This window comes from Sturnira hondurensis, unplaced genomic scaffold (genome assembly GCF_014824575.4).
Source record: "Sturnira hondurensis isolate 20B ecotype Veracruz unplaced genomic scaffold, ASM1482457v3 Scaffold0005563, whole genome shotgun sequence".
Classification (NCBI taxonomy): Eukaryota; Metazoa; Chordata; class Mammalia; order Chiroptera; family Phyllostomidae; genus Sturnira; species Sturnira hondurensis.
Genome location: NW_028078194.1, coordinates 515,789 through 538,200, shown reverse-complemented (window position 1 = coordinate 538,200; position 22,412 = coordinate 515,789). Strand labels below are relative to the sequence as shown.

The window sequence follows — 22,412 nt, the reverse complement described above, 5'->3', positions numbered from 1 at the left end:
TGTGTTTATTGGGGAAATTAAATGAGATAATGACGTTAAAGGAGTTAGCATGGTATCTGGCAAACAGAAAAGCTCCATCCTATTAGTTAATGCCTTTATTCTTATGTCATCGGCAGGCAACAGGTTTGGTAGAAAAGCACACAATTTAAGTCAGGAAACCTGGATCGGCCACTGGCTCTAAGACTCGGGAGTAGTTAGCTCACCTCTATCCCATCATCAACAAATTGGGGATAATCACACCCATCTGGCAGAGTTGTTTCAGGCTCCAGTGAACCACTGCTTGGGGAAAGTGCTTGCAAACTATCATGGGATATGCAGGCATAATTTAAGGTAATCATCTCCACGCTAGCCCCAAGCTGGAAACGCTGGGCAGATGTCATCTCCATGAGTTTGTTCAGAATATAGACTGTCCAGGCATCTGATTAACACCCAAAAACACCCTGAGAGTCTAAAGATGCAAAGCAAAAATGAGGCACAGAAAAGTGGAAGCCTGAACTCAAAAGAGCCTGAGACGCCCTGTGCTCGGAGAGGGACTGCCTGCCTGGTTGTAGTTAATAGCCTAGCATCTTTCAAATAGATTGCTTATATATTTTTTAATGTCCTCAATCAATATGCAATAGCACGCCTTCCTTTCAGGCCTAGAGTCTATAATGCTTTGGTCCCTGGAAACCGTATTCCAGGACATAAACCAGTGTGGGGATGCTGCTCTCGGGCTGACCAGGACTTGCGTTAGGGTTCTGCTGACCGAGGCAGCCAGCAATCGAATCCCTTGGCTCAGATCATGGAATTTTTCAACCTTCTGGTCCACAGCTCTTGGCTAACAGTTATGTTCTCTGCGAGCCCTTCCAGCCTGGTCATTCTCCAAGGCAAAGTGAACTGATCATTTACACACACCTCTTTCTTTCTGTAGCCTGAGGCCAGGGGTGTGTTATGCATTTTTATCCCAAATTTCTTATTTTGTGGAAGCCTCAGGGATATACGGCACAGCACAGAAAATGGACCAGGGGAGTGAATTTTAAAGATGAATGAAAGAAAAGAGGGGGAAGCAAAGGTTCTCCCCTGACCCTGCTTTGCCCCCTCAGGTGAAGGAAGAGGAAGGGCGGCGTCCAGGTTGCACCAGAGGAGGAAGCAGTTTGGGGAAGTAGGGGTTGCAAAGCTCAGGGGACTCGGCAACTCCTGGAGGAGGTGGCCTCCGTCAGGGCCTCGGTCTCTGCTGGTCGTGGGAGCGCAGGGTCCTGCTCCTCCGGAGTCACACCAGGGCTGGAGGCAGCAACGCCCACAGTGGGAGACACAACCCCAGACCACACAGGGAAGAGGCAAAGCTGACGTGGGGGTTGGGGACCCCATCATCTCGTCACCACGATCTGATCTTCACTCTGGTTTCCTCTTAGCTGTGGTTAAAGAAAAAAATCACAATTGAAACAAAAAAACCCTTCCCATGTGTAATTTCAACATCTTATTTCATTGGGGGGTGACTAGATCTTAGCGAGCACATCCCTTGAGTCTCCTCATGCTCATTTTCCTGGTGCTCTTTTCTCCCCAAACATTCCCACACACTAGGCTTTCTTTCCTCCTGTCCTGGTCCTCTTGCTGCTCTCTCTGCTTCCCCCGACGCAGACCCCTTCAACCCCAAACTCCCCTTCTGCCCCCCTCCTCTCTACTCCCCCTTCTTTGCCTCCCCCCTCTCTTCTCCTCTCCTCCCTCAGTTTCCCTCATTCTTTCACTTTCTCCCCTCCTCTAGCTTTCTGTTCCCAACCCATCTCCTAAAGACACCCTGATGGGAACGTGGTGATTTCTCTCTGGCCTCTAGGACTTTAAAGGTAGTGTAAAGCTACCAAAAAGCCACCATGCTCGTGAGGAAAAAATAACAGGGGTGGGGGGAGGGGCTGGTTGAAGTTTAAATAAGGAAAATATTTGTAAAGATAAAACAATTATATCATGAATTTTTTAAGAACACAGACTGCTTCTCATATTTTTGTAGCCTCCATAGAGCTTGGTATTGTGCTTAGCACCCCCACACAAAAATACTAAAACAATTTTTGTTGAACAGGTGAACGAATAAATACTGAAACAAAATGTGGTTTTATTTCATTGAGTACATACAACCACAGATCAACTAAGCCAGAAAGCAGAGATTCTGGCCTTTAGAGAATCTCAGAAATCTTCTAGTGAAGGTGTATTTTCATGTATGATTAGCATAAGCATTATTAAAATGTAAATACTGCTGCTAATGTTTGCCCTGCTCAATGGCTAACATCATCCTTGTTTTTATCACTAATTTTCTTGGCAAATCCCCTTCTATAGATCCAAGTAGAAGTCCAATGCACAAGTTCAGTCCACCAAGCCTCCGACCCTGCAGCGGTCCCACAGCCGCACCACAGCCGCACCAAGCCCTCTGCACCGAACTTGTTCCCCTGCTGGGTTCATTTAACTCATCCTTCCAGCAAATATATTTATTTTACATAAATAAACAAATTTATTTTATAGCTTTTTGTGCCAATCTTTGTGCTGAGTATTTGACATGTACTACCTTGTTGAACCCATACAATGCTGTGAAGGTGATGCTGTTATTATCTCTCCTTTTCAGACGAGGAAACGGAGGTAAATTTGGACAAGTACATTCACCAACCATCCCAGTCTGCCCACCTCTGAGGAGGCTCCCAGGACATGAAGCTTGCTGCTTTCTTACCAGGACAGTCCCAGACAAGCTGTCCCAGCCTGCCAGGCCCTGGGGAGTTCCTGGGTCATGGGACTTTCAGTGCTAAAACTGGGAAAGTCCCATGCAAGCTGGATGACTTTGTCATTCTTCCATAGTCACATGCCCAAGGTCATGCAAGTGGTACACATAGAGATAGGATTCAAAGCCACCCCTGGTCTGACCCAGAGGCTCCCCCTTTTACCTACTCTACCTCACCTGCCAACCTCTTATCCTAGTTCTGGCTGCTTCTAAGACATCTCCCAGTCACCTCATGCCCCAAACACCACCCCCCCACAGAAAACATCTCTTCCCCTTAAGCCACCTGTGCAAACTCCAACTCCATTGAATTATCTATGAGCATCCTAAGAAGCACTTCCAAATCCCCGGAATCCTCCCTTTCCTTGCTGCCCCCTCTATCCCCACCCTGGTCTACATCTTCAGTCCCTGAATTCCTGGAACCTATAAGTTTCTCTGCCTCCAAGTGTCCACCCTGCACACCACCCTGAGATGCATTCCCTAGAATGTTGACCTGAAAGAGAATGCACAGACAATCGTGCCCTTGGGTTGTTAAGAAGCCAAGGCAAAGAGGATAAAAAAGCAGAGGCCATTCTAACACGGTATCTTCCTAACCCACAGGCCCAAGTGCTTCCCAAAGCATAGCCCCTTGCCTTTCCTGTGGGTCCCCAGGGACAAGTTCAAACTCTGCATCAGGAGACATTCCAGCCCTTCCACCGTCCCTGCAAGTCCTTCACACACCCTGTCTGCTCTGCTAGACTGGTCTGATCCCTGCAGACCTCTAATCACCTTCACATCTGCTCCTCTGTCCTGGTGCACCCTCCCCTCTGTCCAGCACTGGGAGGTTTTTATTGAGCACCTGCTATGGGCACAGCCTCACAATAGGGACTGCCTGCAGGAGGAAGACACAGCCCCCACAACGAGCAGCTTTCACTCTTGCTCAAGTGCTACCTCCCAGTGACCCTTCCTCCTGACCCCCTTTTCTCATGACTTTCCAGAACACGTATTGTCTGTACTTTTGGCATTGAGGTTTCTCAATCTCATTTTCTGTCCACTCTACCTAAATGGCTCTTGGTTTTTTAATGAAATGGTCTGGTTTTGAATGTAGTAACACTGGAAAGCTCTTCTTTCTGTTCCCACAACACGTCTGGCCTTGTGCTGGGCATACATTAGAGGCTTGAGAAGTACTTGCTGAGCTGAATTAAATGGGTCACAACAGATTCTCTGTCACAAACGATTCTATGCAGCAATTTATTTTCTCTGATTCCAGTTTACATAGCAGTCACTCTAACAAAGAAAAACTTGACTGGATACCATTTGCACTGCAGTCCAGGACGGAGAGAGCTGACATCAAATTGACCCATTTACATTTCTTTATTCCAGCAGCTCGGGAGAGCCTGCCTCTTCTCTATGCTCTTCCTCCTCCACTAGACATCTCAAAGAACCTAATCACCATCTTCTGAATCCTCCCTGTCACCTTCCGCCCCCTCACCAAACGCACATACCACCTCAAATACTAAACCACAACTCAGATTTTTAAAGTTCAAGAGCTAAAAAGAATGAGCAGTTGACTCATTTTTCCTTGATTCAAAGAGCTGAGGGTTCTCTAGAGCAGCCCCGACACCCATTACGTGGGCTGATCCCGGAGTCAGGGCAGACCAAGGGGATTTCTCCTTCCCTACCCAAATTGAACAATGGACCATAAATGGCACAGCCTTGATATGTGACCTTGAGCATGTAAGTCACTTTGCTGCTCTGGACTTGGCATGCCACAGCTCCCAAGTAAGGGGCTGCTTCTTACAGGTTCCCCCCGGACTCTTAGCTCTCATGGTCTATGGCTCCAATTTCCTTGTCATTCTTGGGCTCTGTCCACAGCGCACCTGGCTCAAAACAGACCTCCAGCCCCAGGAAACTCTCTTCCACCAGCACAGCTCTCCCACCGCCATCATAAAAGGTGGAAAGATGCTTGCTGTCTACTTTTCACGAAATTCCAGGCTGAGAAAAGCTCATGAAAACTGCTAGCCCACCCGAGAAGAACTAGGGGGAAGACATGCCCACTAAAATGGCAAACAGGCCTCAGGGGGCATAGACTCTCAGTTCTCCTATGGAGATAAAGCTACTCCAGAAACTTGGGTGGCTTGGTTTCAGCAGCCCATTCGAATCCTTAAGCCATTTTCCATCTCAGAGTAGAGCAGTAAGGAGGTAAGAGGGGGCCTCTGAAAAGCCAACACCAGCTTTGGTATTTTGTGGTGTCTTCCTTCAGGTAACACACATGGCATCAGGTTCCCACGGGCCTTCTCTTGTGGAACTCACTTGCAAAGGAAGAGAAATGCTGTTTAAACCACAGTTGCCTTGCAAGGAGAATGGCTCTTAATAAACAGGAAACCCTTTGGATCTGCTGAGGACCTTGATGGCTTTGGAGAGGCAAAATGGGCCCAGAGCAAAGTATGAAAAGCGTGGTTGGGGCGGAGGTGAGTTGCTTTGCATAATGAATAAGATGATTTGGAATTGGTGGGGAGAACCCCAGGAAGGAGGGGATGAGAAAAAGAGAGGTGGATAAAGAGAGGGGACTGGCAACATGGGTGAGCTCGGGGCTCTCTGTAGGGAAGACCGACCACGGCAAAACCCCAGGGTGGGAGTCCAGAACTTAGATGTTATTGTTCAATGTGTCACTATGTCCTATTACAATAAAAGCTCCTCCACCTTCTTTTCATATCTGCTGTAAAATCTTCTCTACAAAATTCCATTTGTGAGTGTGGTTATTTGTTTTTCTGTCCGTTTGTTTATTTATGATGGCTAAACTCAAAGATGAGGCTCAATTTTGGGTATGAGTCAGACATGGACTAGAATAACAAAGGACAAAGCCACGCACACGCAAAAAAAAAAAAATAGCAGTTAGAAGCCAGGGGTGATCACAAGAAAATAAACCCCCCAAATTTGGAGAAATTTCAAGACATTCACAAGGCATCAGATGGGTGGTTTTAAGCTCCTCTTTGCCAGAAGTCACTGCACGCACATACATACACACTGTGCACAAGCACGCACACACACAGCCGAACAAAAGATGAAGAGGCCAAGGGAGAGCGGTTGTCCAGCTCTGGGCCCAGATACAGGGGAAAGCTGGCCAACAACGAGCTGGTGCCCCTGGAATCTGAGGGCTTTTTCTTGAAGAAGCCGAGCAGGTAGAGTCATGGCTGCCGGCCAGGAAATGAAAAGCCACCCTCAGAAGGAGAGTCCGAGGCACAGGGGCGTGGATGCGCACCCCAAGTGCTCTCTACATCGAGGGACACTGACCAGATGAGTCATGAATTTCTCTTGATGGTTCGATGCTTTTACATCGAATATTTGGAAATGTCTGAGAACCGTGGCGCCTTGAAGATGGAAGATGGCTTTTCCTTATAAATACAACCCCTGTTAAAGCTATTAAGAGTGTGTGACTATACATTAGGAAAAACTAAACCAAGAAAGGGAGAGAGCAGAGTTGGATGGTGAGAAAGAACCAAATTCCTGGCAACCAAAATATAATCCCAAAGAAAAATGGATGCCAGCCATGGAAACAGACCTTCTGATAAATTGTTATTAGGAAAGAAACAGGGAATGAGGAGTCCTGCACAATCTCAGACAGACCCACCTGGGCTCTATAGCTTCTACCTTTTCATACGTTATCCCTCCAGTTTTGTCTCTCCTTGTATTTACTGAACACCAAATACAAACCAGATATTTTTTTTATGTTAGGGATACAGATATGAAACAGACAAGGCCTTGCTCTTACAGACTTAACAAGGGAAAAGTACACCAATGAGATCATTTTAGTTGGTATTAAATAGCCTATGAGTAAAGTAAAGCAGAGAGCTGTGATGAAGAACAACTTGGTGTAGAGACTGTTACAGAGAAAGGAGTCAAAGAAGGTGTTTCTGAGGAAAGTTTGCTTAAGCTGAAATGTGAGCACTGAGAAGGAGCAGGCCTTAAGAAGATCCTGGAGAAAGGCATCCTGAGCAGAGGGAAGGAAATGCAAAGGCCCTGGAGAAGGCAGGAGGGTGGTGGGACTGGAGCTGAAGAATCACGGTCTGGAGATGGAGGGAGAAAAGTGAGCAAGAAGCCCAGGGGCAGGTCCTGCGAGCTCTTGAAAGGTATGTAAGGAAAATCAGAGTGGGCAGCCATCAGATACACCTTCACAGAGCAGGGGGAGTCTCTTTCCTGAGCTGGGGGCAAGCCATTTCTCCTAGGTGAGAAACAGTGTGCGAGTCCAGACTGCAGGGAGGCTGCTCCAGGAGCAGCACTTGCAACGGGGAGCCACCAGGTGGCTCTGTAACGAGACGGCCCAGCACTTTCTCCTACCATTGTTGACGCCTTTCCTGTTCTAAGGTAGAAGCCCTTTTTTTTTCCCCACTGAACAAAAGCTTCTTTAGCAAACAGCCACTATACTTTCTTTCTTTTTTTTTTTAACAACAAAAGGAACCAGTAGCAACTAGTACAATGGGGCAGTCAGGTGACTTGACATCTTTGCACCCTGATGGCTAAAAGAGGCAACTCCTCCAAGTTCCCCCATTCCCAAGCTCCCACTTTTTCAAAGTGCTGTGTTCAACCCAACTGGCTGTGTCACTCTCCTTTTCAAAAAAAGACAATTCTAGGAAAAAAAGAAATGTCAGTAGCCCAGGCCTCAGGCCAAATTCCAACTCTCCAATGAGCTGACTTGCCCAGGAAGTAGTGGATTTCAGACACTTAAGCGGTGCTGTGGGTGAAAATGCAGGGCTGGAGAAGCAAGAGGAGCTGAGTGAAAAAGCCAGGCCGGGTGTTTGCTATTTTCACCAAGATTTCCTTGCAGCGGTATGTTTTTTAAAATTAAATAAAGGCAAGAATTGCTCCAAATAGCCTGATGAACACTGTCCTTAGAAACAGAGTTGTCTGGTATGAAAGAAGGGGCCTCAGTGATCAGCATGCAGGTACCTCTAGGAAGCACAGGTCTGCGGGACTTGTCAGTGAGTCAGCAAATCCATCAGGGAGCCACAGCGCCCCGGGGCCTCTCAGGAGCTGTGAGGATGAAAGGGAAAATGTAGTAGCCCGTGTCTTTTAGGAACTCGCAATCTGAAGTTGACGTGGGAATTCTTGCCCACTGGAACGCTTTTCTATCTGTGGAAAACTAGCCTCTCCATAGCTTGAGCTTCCACAGTCTTTGGTACATGTTATAGTTGTGTCAGAACTGTGTCCCTCAGTAGCTGGGCTCTTCCCTGAGTCCAGAGTCACATGTCATCCTCCTCTGTGCCCTTCCTCCAGCACCTTCCACAGAGCTGGAGGGTGCGGGAAAGAGAGAAAGGAGAGAATTTGTTTAATAATACTGTTCTCCACTCTGTTCTGAGCCTCTCCCTGACAGAGGTCCACACACACACACACACACACACACACACACACGCACGCACGCACTTAAAGGATATACATGTCATGGTCTGGCAGCTCATTTTCACAAACTCAAGGGGCAAATTCAAGGTAAACAAGTGACCTTAGGATACGAAGCCGTGTGATCATTTTCTATCTGCCTGACCAAAAAGAAAAACTAAAATCCAGGAAGGACCCTGTTTAACTGCTTTCAGCATCGAGGAGGAAGAGGCCTGCTGTGCTAGTCCTTCACGTCCCCAGGACAGGCCACACATGTCCTTTGTCCACCAGCATCTGGAAGGATGAACTCTAACAGGAGCTCCTCCGAGCATGGCCCACCAACCATCACTGTTGAAAAACTGTTCTTCCTGCTCCTGCTTTGCTGGCAGAGCAAGGTGTTTGGGCAAGACTGGCACACCAGAGAGCCTTGTGTGGTGAGTTTAAGAACCACCACGGGCTAAATCATCTTGTGGCATTGCTCTGATTACATATCTCTCCAGGCACAATCCCTTTTAATGGCTCCCAATTGCCTGCACATTCAGTCAAAATCCACTGGCCTAGAGGTTAGACCCTCCTCAGGTTAATCCTTCTCCTTCCCTGGAAAACGTCCGAGATTCCCTCACCCCAGAGGCATCCATCATCACATGGTCCCCCGCACTCTGAACTTCCTGCCCTTCACACCCTGGTTAATTGTGTAATTGAATTTGAATTAAATATGTGCTTAATGTCACCAGAGTCCACTGCTGAGCCCTGTGTGTATAGGGACTGGGTCTTTTGGTCAAGCACTCAAAAGTAGTTTCTGGCACCAAGCAAGTCCTTATAAATATTTGATTCATTCAGCAACTGACTGACTTGATGTTCTGGTCCCAACTTACCTTTTTGGCTTCATCTCCTGATTCTTCCGTACATACTCCTATGTCCTAACCAAATCCAGCATCCCCTGAAGCCTGTCTCTACTTTCCTATCTCTATGACTTTGTTCAAAGGATTTCTGCTTCTTGGATCCTGGTTATTATTTCTATACCATTGAAGGAAAACCAGAATAAGAAAAGGCATAAGAACATTTTAACTGAGATATAATTTCACATCCAATAAAATTCATCAGTGATTTGTGGTATATTCACAAGTTTGTGTACCACTAATTCCAGAACATTCTCATCACCCCGAAAAGAAATGCCATAGCCATTAGCCATCGCTCCCCATTCTTCTGGCCATCACACCAGTTCGCCTCCTCCCCAAGTCCCTGTCAATCATTAACCTACTTTTTGTCTCAACATATTTGCCTATTCTAGATATTTTATTTAAGTGAAATGATATAACATGTGGCCTTTTGTGCCTGGCTCCTTTTACTTAGGTTAATATTTTCCAGGTTCATGCATATTGCAGCGGGTACCAATACTTCATCCTCTTTGTTCCTAAATAATATTCCATCGTTCGACTACCCCACCTTTTATTTATCTGCGCATCGGTTGATGGACAGTTGGGTTGTCTCCATTTTCAGGCTTTATGAATCACGTTGCTATGAATATGTATGTCTAGCTTTTGTGTGAACATATGTTTTCAATTATTTTGGATAGACGCATATACTTAGGAGTGTATTTGTTGGGTCATATGGTAACTACATTTAACTTTGTAAGCAACTGCCAAACTGTTTATTCAAAGGGGCTGTACCACTTTAAATTCCTGCAGAGGATGAGGATTCCCATTTATCTATATCCTCGACAACGTGTTATCTGTTGCAGTTGTTGCTGATGATGGTGATGACGATGGTAACTGCCAAACACGTGGGTATGAAGTGGTATCTCATTATGTTTGGATTTGCATTTCCTTGATGACTAATGGTATTGAGCACTTTTTTTCCATGTGTGTATTTTATTCGGAGAGATGTTCATTCAAATGCTTTGCCATTTTTAATTACACATATTTTTTCCTACCATTCTATAGGTTATCTTTCCACTTTCTTGAGAGTGTCCCTGAAAAACAAGTTAGAATTTGATCAGGTCCAACATATCTTTGGATTTAGTGCACTTAAGGTGTCATATCTAAGAAATTATTGCGTAAATCCAAGGTCACAAAGATTTACATCTTAGAAAGTGTTTTCATTTAAGAGTTTTAAATTTTTGATTCTTATAAATGTAGACCTTTGATCAACTTTGAATTAACTTTTGTATATAGTGTGGGTAGAGGGTCTAGATTTATTCTTTTACGTGTGGATATCTACATGGGTCCCTGGGTCGTCTTGGTTTCTGTTGCGCATGGGTCTCAGCACCATTTATTTAAGATTATTCTTAGCCCATTGCACTGTCTTGGCAAAAAGAAACATTTTAAAGATAATCCTGATGAAAGAGTCTGCCATGGTAAAGACCACCACAGTCTGAGGTATGGCAGTCAGGAATGTAGAGCAGAGACTGGCTGGGTTATCTAGGTAGAAATTCGAACAGCACCATCACGGTCTGTTAGCTTAAGTAGCTAGATATTAATAAAGAAAAGGGAGCAAAACTGGCCATGCTTAATTTGGTCAGAAGCTACAACTTCACAACTCCAGGGACAGCCTAATCCCCAGGGGGAAATTAACATCTCTTCATGGCCCCATCTCCAACCCATCTGCCACGTTGGGAGGAAGTACCACCTTTCCAATCTCCCCAGGGAATCACCAATCTGCTCTCCGCAGATTACCAAGGGGAAGAAGAACCAGTCAAGGGGAAATTCCTCTGCTGGGCAGATGCACAACAGAAACCAAGGCGGCCCAGGGAGAGGTAAGCATGTATGCAGTAAGAACCAGATGACACAGTAGGACTTCAGGACATGCACGGTCAAAACCAGGATGGCACAAGAGAATGTCCTTCTAGTTTAGGGCAGAGTAGGAGCCAAGTGGCAAAAATGAGAGGGAGGAATCTAGCCTGTTGAAAAGATTGGGCTGGATAAGGGGAGAGCCCAGCAAAAACCCACAAAGAGCCAGAAAAGAGACTGGTTAATTTGAAAGAAAGACTGATCTCTCCCAAGCCTGAGGTAACGTTATCAAAGCTTAACAAAGGCCCCTCTTGGTAGCACAAATTCACCTATTTGTACACTTTCTCTCATAGCAGTCGTGTGGGTCCAGCAGTCTTATGGGCCTGGCAGCCAGGCAGGCCCAAGTGTAGGCCTGGATATGACCGCACAACACCAGCTAGGGTGCAGCTGGGAAGAGAACTAAGCTAGCTAGATGGGGACATAGACTTCGCTGGACTACGCTTTGGCATTGACTCAACTGAACTGTGAAAGTTTTGAATGCCCTGCCAATGCCAGGCCAATGACACAGAATTTCTGAACCCTGGCCCTTCTCAGCACAGTGAAGACAAGGCTGGTCTTCTTCCACAGCAGGATGGAGCTGAGCCACCTGGGCAGGGAGGAGACCCTGGGTACCTGGGGACAGTCCTTTATTTCTATTTCAATAAATTTTACCACCACCCTTCATCCTCCCATGCATGGGTCCCAGAATGCTTTTCTCCTGACTCTGCAGAACCTCCACCGGTAACAAGTCTACTTCTTTCTATATATAACAACGGTTCTTCACCTTATTTAGAGCAAATAATTCAATGAAATTGTGAATTCTTTCCAATACATAATATTCTGCTTAAAATTTTAATGCATTCACAGATATCTCCAGACCCAAAATAGCCCTTCCACAGACCTTAAGTTAAGACTCCCCCAGACTCTACTCTCTTTCCCACAGAATTCACCCATTGCTGAGGCTCCAGGCAACAACCCACAATGCAGGTGACTCACTTTGTTTTGTTCACTTGTTTGTGTATAGCCCTACTCTCTCCTTTAAATTACATATTTCCACCTAACTCCTCGATGAGTGTACTGAGTCCCCGGGCATCTCAAATTTAGTACATTCTTACCTCCCTCAAACCAGTTCACACCCCAGCTTCCCTTTTTTTGGTCACAGCACCATCCTTCCCATCACCCAGGCTCAAATCTCAAAGTCATCTTCACTTCTTCTTCCCCTCACCATCCCTCCCCCACCATTCAAGCAGTCTCTAGGTTTGCATAGCTGTTTCTTCATCCTGACCACCTAGCCATACCCTGCCTGGTCCAAGCTCTTATTCTGAGACTTGGCAGAAGCAATAGATGTCTCTGGACTTGCTCGTTTCTTGCTTCCAGGTTGTTCACTTTCTAATTCATTAGAATACCAGATTCCTTTGATGAGAATACAGTTCTGAGAATTTTATTCTCTGGTTAAAAAAAAGCTTAGTGGCTTGTCATGGTCCTCCAAATTTAGTAGAAACTCAGTTGTTCAAGAATTCAAGATCCTACATTCTCAGACTCCAATCAACCATCTTGTCTCATTCCCCAACTCTCCCTAAAGAAGATCTTATCTTCCACCCAATGGTGTCACCACTGTCTCTGCCTCCTGCCTTCACTCACTAACCTGCCACCATCCCTAGCAAATTAGCTCTGCTGGGCCCTTAACTCAGTCCAATAGTGATCACCTCCATGAGGCCTTCCTGATTGCCCCCATGGGAGACAGAACCACCCCTGCATATTTAATCTCCTAGAGCAATGTAGTTATTTTATATGACATTTACTACTATTAGGCATCTTACATCCCTCTTAGAAGATAGCATTGTCTTGAATGAAACAATTCCTTAATGGATGTCAGTCCCATTCAGCAGTGATTCTCAAGGGAATGTGAACCACAGTCACTTGGGGAGCTCTTCCGAAATACCCTAGTTGGGACATGGATTTTGAAAACAATTCATCCACTGACAATTAGGAAGTACATCCCAAATTAAGAAATACTGATCAACTTAACCAAACTAGAAGAAATAATGGTGGTTAAAATATACTGAACACTCTCCATGTGCCGGGTGCTGTGTACACGTATCTCATTTAATCCTCACAGAAACTCTATGAGGCGGGCAGTATTATTTTCTTATTCTTTGGATGAAGAAACAGTATCAAAGAAATGAAGTTATTTACCTAAAGTGGGCCATTTATGGGTAAATGAAGTAGATGAAATGAAGGCCTTTAAAGGATATGAACAATCTATTGAGAAGCTTAACAGTGATTTGCCAGGAATATTTATGTTCAGATTTAGTCATTTTTAGCCAGTTTCTCCTTTTCCTAACTTCATGACCTTGCGACCTTGGGCAAATTACTTGCCTTCTTTGAGTTTCTGTTTCTTCTTCCATAGAATAAATATGATATAATACCTACTATAATAAGAAGGATTAAATCAGTTCAATCATATGAAGTGCTAAATGCCTACACAGGGTAAATTCCCAATAGGTTAGCTATAATTATCATCATAATTATTTTTATTCAAAAATATACTTCACCCAAGATAGTTCTTCATCACTCCAGTCAACAATAACAGGCTGAGTGGCACAATAGCTTAAATAAGTCACATCTTTTTTAAAATTACATAAAAAATGTCACCCTTAAGACTGACCCTCAGTCTTTAAGGTGGGGCTAAAATTAATAAACAGATTTTTGCTGAGGAACTCCTAGGTGTCAGGCATTGAAGTAGACAGAGATAGGTTCCCAGCTCTCAGGGAACTTACAATTTTGATCACAGAAAACAGGCCACTCTACCCACAGCAGAGTTTGTTCACTGGCCTGGAGGCCTGTAAGTTCTTGAGGAACCGACCATATCAAGATGTTTCAGCCTTTGAGTTTGAGGGTAGCCCATTTTTACAATATAATATTTCCCTCCCAGATAGCAAAGGCATGGAGGAATGTGGAGACAGCTCTGGAGTCGGATCACTTCTCCCACGGTCTGCAATCTCAGTGTCCTCAGACTTCTCTTTAGTGTGAACCAAACATGATCTTATTCTGCATTCTCTCCTTCACAATTGCATGTCAGGATGGGGAGAGAGCATGATTGTAAATGACTATAACATGTCCCTTTGTGGGAAGACACAGACATGAAATATCTCAATTTTGCAACCTCCATTAGATTGCAAGTGCTGTCTTAATTAACACTTGCATTTGCGTAGCATTTTTTGGATTTACAGTATTCTTCAAATGTACTTTGTGGTGTCAAAAGTATTGCTCTCAATTTATAAGATGAAAAACAGCATCAGAGAGTTTGTGTTACTTACTCAAGATCACACAACTAATGAGCAGCTTTGACGTGGCAATTCTGGGAAGGCTCTTTAAAAAGGAATAGACAGTGGAGGTGGGGAAGAAACACCTTTTGCCTTTTTCTCTTCTTGCTACTTCTTGCTTGAAATTCAGACATCAGGGTTATAGCTCAAGCAGCAATTTTGTAACTTTGAACTTGGAAGTCAGGCAAAAATGATGGCAAAGCAGAAAAACAGAAGCAGCCTAAGCCACTGATGTCTTCTTACAACAACCAGACCAGCTCTGAACAGCCTACCTTTGGCTTGTATTTTCTTTTAATGTGCTTAAGATACTAGTGTTGGGTCGCTGTTTCTAGCGGCTATAAGCTGTTCTTCACTGTGAAACAGCACAATCTATAATTGCATAAAACTGGTTAACAATCACCAAGAAGGATGTGGTTTAACAAATAATATCACATCATTGTAATTGTGCCTTTATTCTCCCTTTATTCCTAAGAGGGAACTAGACTATTTTCTCCCATGTAAGCCATTAAAATAACAAGTATAAATAACAGAGATGCAAATTCCCAGGTCTATGATATAGCTAATCATAGCATATATACTATGACTGAAATCATGCAAACTGTCTGACTATGGAAGAAAAGACTAAAATCTAAAATACAAAAATAATAACAGAAATTTAAGCTGTCAGAAACATGGTTGATTTTTTAATCCTATTTTCAAACTTGTCTATAATATTAATGCCTTGTTCTCTGAATTAAAGCATTAAAGAATTGTTTTTAAAAAAAAGAATTGTTTAAGTGCTGAGTTCTCCAAATCATCACCTTCGTTATTGGGTTATTACTAAACACATTCGTTTTTGCCTGGGAGACATGAGAATATATAGCCATTGAGTATATGAGGCCATCTCTCCCTGTGATGATAAACATTTCAGTAATAGGAAGAATTCGAATCCATACTCATATTTTTTAAACGGAGAAGTGAGGGCATTTCTTTGCATTTGGTAATTCCCTAAGGCTATGTGAAGAGGCCCTGGGGCGAGTGGGCAGATTCTGGAGGCCTGTGCCACGTGGGCGTTGAGATCACACAGCAGAAGTGGCCCCGCCAGTCCATTGTTCTCCTACTTCTTCAATCAATAGCATGTGGGAAATGGGACTCGTTTTCAGTGTCTGTCTTTAATCTCAAAATTTCACTTCCCTTTAGTATAAATGCTCACTGGGGACAATTTCCAGGTTGTTTAAACCCACTCTCTTGTTTTAATGGTGTTTCCAATCTCCTAAAAGAACATTACATTTGACACTTGCCTCCTCACTGAACTCGTTGTTCTACTCCACACAGCTTCTCATGGGATTTATCTTCGTCCTTGTCCATATACAGCTGTGAGTGAGTGTAAACTAGGGCAAAATCTACTTCACTGGGGAAGCACCGAGTATATGCGAGCATTTGAATAGGGAAAAGAGAGAGGAGGGAAGGCGTGGGGGAGAAAAATAGGTGTACATAGGAGTGTGCTCTACACCGTCCTCTTCCCAAGCCTTTACTTACATTCTCAGGTTGACTCCTTCGTAGGACGCATAGTGTACAAATGAGTAAGTTAAGGCTCTGAAAGTTGACTAACTAGTCAAGGTCACACTGTTTAAATGGTGCCCAAAACAAGTAGGCTCAGATGTTTTACTCTAAAGTATTTTCATTGCGTTCAGAATGGACTCGCCAGCAAGCCAATTGCACTGGAAACTTTCAGGATAGTTTCTAGGTTAGATTACTAACTTCATTTACATGAGGAAATGCACTGTACTTACTTAGGTGAAAGGAAGATGATAAGGAAGAAAAACGCTTAGCAGTAAAGGCAGCACAACACAGGTGTTCACAGGCCACCTCTGATGCCCAGTTGCAGGGTCCGATTATAGGCTCTGCCACTGTGTGATCTTGGGTGAGATTCTTCACCTCTCTGTGCCTTGGGTTCTCCCTCTGTAAAATGGGGATGAGAATATTGCTGCCTAAAGTGTTGATATGAGGACTGAAAAAGAAGAAAATGGAGCACACATGTTGAAGCACACACGCATAAAACACCACCTTCTGGAGAAGACTAGTTCTAAGAGACACCAGAGGAGGGCAGGAGGGGCAGCAAGAGAAATGAAGTAGATTTTAATCAGAGAGTTTGACAAGTGTTGCAGCTGTATCACTCTTGGATGTTTACCACACCCCGTAATAAGTTAAATCCAAAATCCTACTCTACAGAACCAAAATCCACCCACTCTGTCTCCAGATTTACTTGAGTGCTGTGCTCTCATCCCATCTAAGACCTGGGCAGGCGTTCACACTTTGGGGAAGGCTGCTTTCAAGTAGGAGGTGTCTGGCACTCAGCGACTCCTCCCCCCGTGCAAACCCTGTGGAACAACCCAGAGGGTCCTCAGAAGGCTTTGATCCTGCTGCAGTCTTTTTGCTCTATGTTTCTAAAGTCAAGTGAATTTTTCCATGGGTAATTCACATGTTGTTCCCACGATCACATTTTAAAGTTGATGAGTAATATTTAGAAATAGAAGGCTTTCCATGTCTAGTTCCTCTCATTGGTATGTACTGTGGGCAAGTTAATTAACCTGTCTGGGTTGAGCCTTGCTTTCTACCAGATGGAGAACCATGCATAAAATGAATAATTGCTACATCCTTTCAAATATAACCAATTACACTGTGCTAGAAATGTCATGCCCCACCCCCACGCAGCCCTCCCCAAAATTCACAAGAACAATTAACAAACTGAACAGTAAGTCATATTTACTCAGAATTAAAAACCAAAAGACTGATTAAGTCTTTCTGCCTGCATGATCATATGTTTTCCCACCAGTCTGCACATTGGTGAATATGACAGTCCAAGACGGTCGAGCCCAAAACCAGGAGACTGGATAATAAAGTTGCATGTGGCAAATGCACATAGGAAAATGGCCATATCTGTAAAAGGGTATATTTTCTACTTTACATCTAACAAAGTGCTCAAGACAAAACAGCAGCGATTAATCAGGAAAGGCTGGACTGGACCTGAGAGGCAGGTTTCATGAAACAGGTAAAAACGTAAAATTAACTGAGGTTGTTAACATTCTTTATTTTTTTGCTAAATAAAAATTAAAAGTTACTGCCCTGGCTGGTGTAGCTCAGTGGATTGAGCGCGGGCCTGCGGACCACACAATCGCAGTTCGATTCCCAGTCAGGGCACATGCCTGGGTTGCAGGCCAGTTCCCCGCAGGGGACTCACGAGAGGAAACCATACATTGATATTTCTCTCCTTCCCTTTCCATCTAAAAATAAATAAATAAAATCTTTTTAAAAATAAATAAAAGCGTTAAAAAAAATTAAAAGTTACTATCTGCCATCACTTCATTTCAGTAAAGAGACCTTCACCAACATAAAAATTAGAGGTACCTCATCTCAGAACAAAAGACAGTTCTTAAAATTGAATGAATTTGGTGATGTGAGAAACTCAGTAACTCGCCCTTACTTTTCTCATTTCCTCATGCATCAATGACAACTCTGTCCTGTGCTGGCTCTAGTCCAAGGAGTGACTGCGTTAGTGAAGAGTCTCTGTCTGGCTCACTCACGTGACCTGGTGCAAATATCTCCACTTCCGGAGGTTCTGGTGCCATCTGTGCGAGGGGAATCCCCTGCGCCTGCCGGGCCTACGCGGCAGGACTGTGGTCAAAGCAGACACAGTAACGAACACAAAATGGCTGTGGGAAAGGTGAAGAATTATGCAAATGTTCGGGATTGTTATTCTTTCTCAACTTCAGTTATATATTTATTTCCAAAGTCCTGGGATTAGATGATTCTACTATAAAACAGTTCATTTCTGAGAAAGCAATTGCCAGATGCTCACACATTTTCTCCATTAGGAAGATAAAACATGAATTGATAGTTTACCTTGGAGACCAGAAAGCTGTGTCTGCGTTTAGGGAGGACCATCCAAGGTGAAGGACATTGGTTTCAGCCAATCCTTCCATTCCAGGCGGAGTCTGCCTGAACCAAGCCCCTCAGTGGGCATCTTTACCATTTTTTTTTAGAGATTCCAAAAGAAGTTGCACAGGCCTGAGATTCAACACCCTCACCAACAACATATTTTATTTATCTCCGTAACCACAGGCCTGAGGAACCGCGGGAACAGAATAAGGGCTCAATGAATGCTGAATAAGTGAATAAACCTACAATCTTGGCCTGGGGAGGATTTTTCAGTTGATTGCCTTAGTGTTCTCATCAGTAACCTGTCCGAGGTAAGAGTACTACCAACCTAACTTCTGGGGTGGTTACAAATATTTTCTATTAAAAACAACCAAAGAAGTAAATCGCTGGTGGGGATGTGAAGTGGAACAGTCACTTCAGGGAAAGTGGGACCATTCCTAGATACGTGCCAAGGAGAACTGAGAACATAATTTCATTTACAAAGTTGTACGCGGATGTTCACAGCAGCATTACTTCAAGGAGCCAAAAAGTGAAAACAATTCAAATGTCCATCAGCGGGTGAATGTGCTCTATCCCTATAATGGAATATTATTTGGCAATGAAAAGTACTGTTACAAGCTACAACATGGATGAACTTTGGAAACCTAATGCTAAGTGAAAGAAATTAGACAAAACAAGCCACATATTGTATGATTTCATTATAGTAGATGTCCAGAATAAATATTTATGTCAATTATTATTTTTAAATATTTTTTAAATGTTCAGAATAGGCAAACCCATAGAGATATAAAGTATTCGTACTTGTCAGGGCTCAGGGAGTGGGAATAAAACCAACCCATAATGACATGGGCAGGAAAAATGTTTGGAATTATTGTAGACAGTTGTGATGGCTGTACAACATCGTGAGTATTCTAAAAACCACTGAAGTGCCCACTTTAAAATGGTGGGGGTTTTTTATGTTATGTGAATTATATTTCAATGCAAAAAAATTATATATAAAAGGCTATAAGAAACAGTGATATTGGGGGTGACAGGTAAAATTATATCTTACTGAATCAGCCTTAAAGAAATTAGTTTCCAGTTATGCCTCCTCCACTTTAAAAAGAGCTTTCTCCTGCCAGAACTATTCACTTAAATTTAGGTCAGGAAACATAATTACGTAAATTTGGGTCAGGAAACATAATTCTTTTTCAGCACCTGGTAGATAATATGCACTCAATGTGTGGTGAATGAGCCCTCATCCGTGTGGCCCAGTTGGTTGGAGCGTCACCCCCTAAACCAAAAGGTCCCAGTTCAGTTCCCTGTCAAGACACACGCCTGGGTTGCGGCTTCTGTCTCTGTTGGGGTGTGAACCAGAAGCAACTGATCGATGTTTCTCTCTCACATCAATGTTACTCTCTATGTCTCTCTCCCTCCCTTCCTCTCTCTCTAAAATCAATAATGCACGTCAGTGGATTTTTTTTAAGTGGTGAATGAGTAAACATATATGAGGACCTCCTATTCAATTTTAATAGATAAACTTTTTTTTAATTTTTAGATTTTTATTTATTTATTAGAGAGAGGGGACAGGAGAAAGAGTGGGAGAGAAACATCAATGTGCGGTTGCCTCTCATGTGTCCTCCACTGGGGACCTGGCCTGCAACCCAGGCAGGTGCCCTGACTGGGAATCGAACCAGTGACCCTTTGCTTCACAGGCCCGTGCTCAATCCACTGAGCTACACAGCCAGGGCAATAGATAAGTTTTTTAAAATACATTTTAAGACATAGCAGGAAAACCTGGGAGATTTTGCTCCAAAAATCCTGCAGTCAACAAATTCCAGTATGGTGACCCAAGCAGAGACTGAACAAGCACCAGCATCCTTGACTGGGGGTTTGTAAGTCTGAAGAATACTCTGAAACCACAAGACTTTTGCATAATGACTTATTTAAACCAGGAGTTTTTACACTTTGAGATGCCTTCAGTTATATCAAGTGAAATCTTAAAATCAAAACGTTCTCAAAATAAAATTAACTAGACTTCCTTAAATGGTTAAAGTCAGTTGGTTCTCTAATGCATATTTAGGTAGCAAAGGGCATAGTACTAAGCATGCTAATCACAGTCAGGAGTGGAAACTCCAAAACAATTTGAAATAACAATATTGAAAAGACTCACCTGAGACTTGTTCAACTCTCATGGACAGTTTCAACAGCCCAGTGAGTTGTATTTCTAACTGACACCCAAGCTGGGACTGCTCAGGTCCCCCTGTACTTGGTAATTCGTGTAAACTGAATCCTTCATTTCTAGAGGAAGAGACCATGAGTCAGGGGACAAAGGGACTGAGACCGCCCTGCTGGTTGGGTCCGAGTTGAGCCTAGAACCCAGACTGCTTGTTTTCTGGTTTTGCACTTCTCTACTGCTGGAATTCTATACATGTTCCCTGACTATACCGAACACACGCTGAGAAAATTTTGGAATTTTAATGTGGCTAAGGTGACCATAATGGGTTTCCTCCAGATTCACAAATTTTATAAATACCTTAAGTGAAGGTTTGGCCCAGGTTCAATAAAATATATATATATTTCCTACTTGCGCATACGCTCCTCACCCTGGCATGGATGCTTGGAACTAGTTGAAAAGCTGCAATTCTTCCCACAAATTTAGCTCTCCCCTTCAGGTGGGCTAATTCATCCTTGGACACACAACTCCTGTGAATGCCACTCATTCTTCCAGTTGATGGGGTGGGGAGCGGGGGAGCCAGCTTCAACTTCAGGTTTTGCCAGAAACAAGTCATATAATTTATAGCAGAACTAAGGAAGGTATAATCTGCAAATTGGCTGTGTATTTATTTTTCTAAGACATAGTGAAGTGTTCTTGGGAGGTAATACCACATGGCAAAGTGTAAGCTCTTTTGGAGGCAGGGGAGGAAAAAAAACAACTTTATGAAGAAAAACTGCAGAAGCCAATGTGGAGGGCAGTGGTTGGTTTTACCCCCCAGCACTCGTTTGACCTTCTTTTGATAAAAAGTGATCTAGTTGTACTCTGGAGAAAGAACACCCACCGGCTCTCAGTCCGTGAAATTTGGACGGAACTCAAATCTACCACCCTCTCCTCCACCAACTCCGAGGGTGGCCGTGTGACAGACTCGGGCAGTCAGCTCTCGTGTTTTGCCCCCCACAGCTATGATTGTGTCGAGGATGGCCACATGGAAAAGCCAGGCTAGTGGGACTCTACTCCCAGACTGTAACTGCGTTTTGGGAAGGAAAGTTCCCTTGCCACTTCCTTCACCAGCTGCGAGGAGCCACCAGAGGCTACCCGTTAGGAGAGCCTACCTGTAAATGCAGGCAATGAGGAGCTAAAAGCCAACAGGGGCTCAGCAAGAACAGTACGGGCTACAGGAAGACCCAGTGGAAAACTGAATCCTGCCCCACCCCAAGCAAGAGCTTTCTCTGGCCTTTCGTTGCATCGAGTCTTTTTGTTCACACCAGCTTGAGTTCAGTGTCTGTCCTCGGTAGTGAAGACAGACAGTACTGTGCCGGAGTCACCCAGACTCTCAGCACAGGAATGAAGTGTGGCTCCTGCTTTGGCCACTTTCTAGGTATGACACCTTCATCTCTCCAAGTTACATTTTTCTCATCTGCAAAATAATGTCTGCTTCCGAAATCATTGAATCCAGAACCTATCCAAAGCACTTGTTTCGGTTGCCACTATGGAGTTAGTTTCCCGCAGATGTGAGCTGTATTTTTTTAATGAACAAACTGTAATAAAAGCCATTAAATGACACTAACAAAATTAAAGTTACTACAACATTATTCCACTTTTACTAAGCTTGACTAGTCCATGAGGAAAACTTGGCCTTCAAATAGTTCATCAGAAGGAGGCATGGAAATAAACCTGAATATCATTGTCTCATGTTTTTAAAAAAGTTTGAAGTAACATGGAAAAAAAATGCCTGTGGTACTATTCTAAGAGAATAAAGGATGGTATAGTATAATCCATGCTCTATTTGGCAAGAATATTCAAAAGAAAAAGGTAAAACAAAATCTTTAAGCCTGTGTATGAAAAATCCTGGAAGAGCCCTGGCTGGTGTGGCTCAGTGGATTGAGTGCAGGCCTGTGAACTGGAGGGTCACAGGTTCAATTCCCAGTTGGAGCACCTGCCTGGGTTACAGGCCAGGTCCCTGGTGGGGGGGGCGTGTGAGAGAGGCAACCACACATTGGTGTTTCTCTTCGTCGCTTTCTCCCTCACTTACCCTCTCTCTAAAAATAAATAAATAAAATCTTTTTTAAAAAGAAAAGAAAAATCCTGGAAGAAGCTGCAATAAAATGAGGAAATGT

At 43.8% G+C, this 22,412-nt stretch overlaps 1 long non-coding RNA gene across 1 annotated transcript; it reads right to left on the bottom strand.

Annotated features, from left to right (window-relative positions):
• Positions 1 to 1,353: 1,353 nt before the first annotated feature.
• Positions 1,354 to 20,912, bottom strand: LOC118987943 (uncharacterized). The gene is made up of 3 exons (XR_005066687.1): positions 20,251 to 20,912; positions 17,644 to 17,872; positions 1,354 to 1,391 (listed from the first exon to the last, which is right to left on the bottom strand). It is a non-coding gene; the product is annotated as an uncharacterized LOC118987943 (long non-coding RNA).
• Between the last annotated feature and the right edge of the window lie 1,500 nt (positions 20,913 to 22,412).